Source organism: Nothoprocta perdicaria, unplaced genomic scaffold, assembly GCF_003342845.1.
Source record: "Nothoprocta perdicaria isolate Ctin4 unplaced genomic scaffold, notPer1 scaffold_86, whole genome shotgun sequence".
Taxonomy (NCBI): Eukaryota; Metazoa; Chordata; class Aves; order Tinamiformes; family Tinamidae; genus Nothoprocta; species Nothoprocta perdicaria.
In genome coordinates, this window is record NW_020456154.1 from 823,153 (window position 1) to 827,191 (window position 4,039).

Consider the following 4,039-nt stretch of genomic DNA (forward strand, 5'->3'; position numbering starts at 1 on the left):
GGACCCGGCCCCGCCACGCACACGGACCCGCCACACGGACCCGCCACACACACAGACCTGGCCCCGCTGAGCACACGGACTCGCCACGCACACAGCCCCCAATACGGACCCGGCTCCGCCGCGCACACATCCCCACAGCTCCCCACACACCCGCCCCACCATGGGTTCTGCACTGCCCTGTGCTCAGAGTGGAGACCTGGCGTCCCTCCGGAGCCTGCGGGATGCCCCACGCTGCGGGAGCGTTGCTGGAGCGATGCGAGTCGCGTCACTCCTTGGGGCACCCGTTTTGGGCACTGGTAGCTCGGCATCCTGCTCCGAGCGTTCCTGCACCGCCGCAGGAGCCCGTCGTGCTCAGCCTCCCTGCAGGACATGTCCCTCCCGGGGCTGGAAAGGCCGAGCGGGCCTTCCCGGCACAGCCAGCTTCCCTGGCCCGAGCCATGTGGAGCAAGGGTCCCTTTGGAGCCCTCCTTTGGAGTCCTCCTTTGGAGCTCTCCTTTCGTACTCTCCTCTGAGCCCTCTTTTAGAGCCCTCCTTCAGAGCCCTCCTTTGGAGCTCTCCATAGAGAGGTGGGATAGAGGCATGTGGGAGCTGGCTGGTTTGAATCCACCAGCAAGAGGGTGGGGAAGGAGGGTGAGGTGGAACCAAGAGATAAGGAGCTGCGGAGGAAGCAGCCTCTGCTGCGCACTGGATTTGCTCGCGGTCACGTCGGGTGGAAGAGCATCGTGTCTGATCACATAGACTGCCCGTGTGCAGGGCGGCTGCGCTGGTTTGGCTCTGCGTTTCGAGGGCACCRAGGGTAATGGTCTCTGCCCCCAGAAGGGGAGCAGACCATGCGCTAGACCCACGCTTGGGCGGCAGGGAGACACTGCATCTGCTTTTGAAAGCTCCTCAAGCTTGGCAGCATCACACAGAGCTGCTTAAGGCCTTTTCAGAAACTGMGGACTAACGTTTTGTTAATCTGTATTTGATTGTAGAAACTTAGAACAAAATACAAAATACCTCTCCATCTGTCTGCTTTGGGATGGACTGTGAGGCAAATGATACTTTAGAAAAACTTAGGTGTTTCAGAAATGTGCCTTGATTCCACCTATACCGTACCTTTTTTTTACCTGCTTTAGCCTAACTGGGCAGGTCTCGTAGTGACTACTCTTTGATGGGCATCTACCCATGCTACCAGCTCCCTGCAYAGTTTTATGATGACCTGGATCTAGTGAGGTGCTAGAGGCAGTTCATTGATTTTTATGTATCRGTATCCACGTATTGTGTGGGTTGCAAGACCAAGGTGTGTCCCTGCATCAGATTTTTGTAACTGAGGAGTTGCAATCCTGGAAGTCATCCGTAAGGACGAGAAGGAACCAGGGCACATTTTTCTTTTAACCTCGATAGGTACAAGGCAGGCAACACCAACAAGAAGTTCTTCACCTACTAGTTCTTCACATACAGACACATTTCTCCTATCGTTGCTTTGCCTTCCTCAGTTCTTGAGCTTCCTGTGCTGATATATTGTTCATTGTGCCCTTTGCAATTGGAAGCAGAGTTAAATGTATTCCATAAAACATGTTTTGTGAGTTGCCTAAAGATTGAAGGTGAGATTCCCACTGGAGCTTGCTATTTCAGCCTTGGTAGAAGCTGGTTTGCAGTCATGCGGTGCCTGCAGTCCGGTAGCAGCTTCCAAGAGGTGCTTGGAGCCGGGATTCGGCGCCCAGGGCACTGCTGTGACAGGAAGTGTCCGATGTGATGCAGGAAGGAATTTGAGAATCCTAAAAGCAAAAAAAGCCCACAAAATTCCCATTGACTGGTTCTGTTCTGGGATTTCCCAGTGCTTTAGACAGAAAGGAGGCTGCAAATTTCCTAAAGGCTCCATTTCTCATTTCCTCCCGCCCTCTGGGCTTGCTCAGTAGCTGTGATGCCAGGATGAACTCTGCCGAGGATTATTTAAAACTGGCTTTAAGTTCATCACAAGATGGGGAACAAAGTAAGCTGCTTATGACCCTTATCTTTCACAATTGTTAGCACCATTTGGAGAGACTTACATGGTGCACTTTCATTAAAGCAATAATGTATTTAGATTTGGGCTAAGAGCAACAACTGCCAGACAACCAGCAGTAATGGCAGTAGTTTCAGAAAGCTTTTTTGTTTATTTGYTTGTTTTAAAAAGTTTTCAGCWGTGTGTTATTCCCTTGGACATATTACTCCTCCTCTCTGTACGTGTATATCACTCTATCTCAAGCTAACTTAAAAAACTAAAGTCTGTATTCATGTCTGTATCTGGTAATATTTGCCTGTGTTAAAAATCTGTGTGGGATGAAAGAAAAGCACCACTTCTTTGGAAGACATACAGTGAAATGAAAACAATACTTGAAAGCTCTAGTCAAGCATCTGTGCAGAGATCTTAAACACGTCGCTGCAGTTTCCATAAGACACTACAAAGCGTTAGTAATAAGAAGTGTTTTGCAGCTCTACACCAAGGCTGTGACAAGAATCATTCTGTGAATGGAGGTTCATGGCATAAATGTGCAAACTGTAACTCTATGCAAGATAAAAGCCTAGTCAGTGCTTACTGACTTGCTTTTACATTTAATTGCATCAAAGAAGTCTGATATCATTTTGTCTTGGAAGATATTTTCTTTATTGGTCTTTGATTCCGAATACTTATATATATATATGTATATGTATATTTATATTTATGCCAAGGTTTAGGCCTGAACTGAACTATCTAAACTATCAGTTTAGTTCAGTAAATGGTGTTCAGGTCAGTAACTGCTCACAYGGGTGACAGAAGGAAAAGGTACTATTTTTGTGGGTGTTCTGTGGCCCTAACTCTGTTAAATTCACAGATGGGGGGCAAAGGGCCATTAGTTTGAGCAGGTGCTGCAGTGACTGCAGGTTGCAGGCTCCACAGAAGAACTTGTTTAGCTGATTGCCCTGAGGCCCTAGGAAGCCCAAGGTCAATAGCTTGTCTTAAATTCCCTCAAGAGGTAGTTGGRTTGGGAAGGATTGATTTTGTACTGAATTGGAGGTGGGGGTTCTGGGAATGTGCTGCCCTTCTGAATACTGCATAAGTGGAAGTATTCAGCAGCAAAGCAAGCAGCTTGTGAGAAGCAAAAAAGCAGAGTTCCCACAGTGAACAGCTAGCTACAACTCTAGCTGTCCTAGGCATTAGGATAAGGAGGATCTTATGCATCTATTTTGGAAGAGCCTAGGGAAAAACCTTAGAAGGAGCCTAAGATGAAGGATTGGGCCTTCTGAAGCCTTGTACTTAAGAGGCTGGAGTATGAGAACTGGAGTTCTCATGGAGTATGAGTGTTGTCAGAGGCAACCCACTGAGAAGATGCTTGATGGTAAGTATCAAGGGTTGTAACTCTGTTCCAGGTAATTGTGTAGTGTAGATAAAGGGTGATCTGTCTCTCCTCTTCCAGCTTGSYGGTGACCAGGAAATGTTGCAACAAKGGGCTGAGAATAAGCTTTTAATACTTGTTTCTAGCAGACAGTAACCCCAAAATAAAGAAAATGGCTTGGCAAGGGTTAGTTTTATACCTTCAGGACATTGTCTTTCATTAAAACACTAGTGAAGACCTTTTCCTTACCAAGGAGCCCATACAAGCTATTTCTTGATGATGAAAAATACCATTCTACAAACAACTCATTCTTTTTGACTCAGTAAGTCAAACTTGATTTTTCCCTCTGTACAGAAAAAGAGATTACTGGTGATGAGGGCAGTGTGTGTTAGGAATGTGCTCAGGTGATAAAGCAGCAAGATACTGCAGCCTACAGTGGCTGTGTAGTTTATTGATTTTTTTTTCCTTTTTTTATCTTAAAAGCTTCAGTATTATGTCCAAGCTTTGATATTGCGTCCTGCCTCAGTGTGAATCTGAAGCTGACTACTTCAGTGCCAAGAAGCAGAAACCCCAGCTCCTTCTCACAGGACTGATTTTATCTGGTATGCAGGGACCTCAGCTGAAGAACAAGCTGAGAAAGAAGCATCCTCACACCTGCCTGCTAGACTTCTCACTCTTGAGCCTATTATCTGGTCAGACTA

General features: G+C 46.9%; 1 long non-coding RNA gene across 1 annotated transcript; it reads left to right on the top strand.

Annotated features, from left to right (window-relative positions):
• The first annotated feature begins 3,090 nt into the window (after window positions 1-3,090).
• Window positions 3,091-4,039, top strand: LOC112958430. Its single transcript, XR_003251416.1, has 2 exons — window positions 3,091-3,341; window positions 3,822-4,039. It is a non-coding gene; the product is annotated as an uncharacterized LOC112958430 (long non-coding RNA).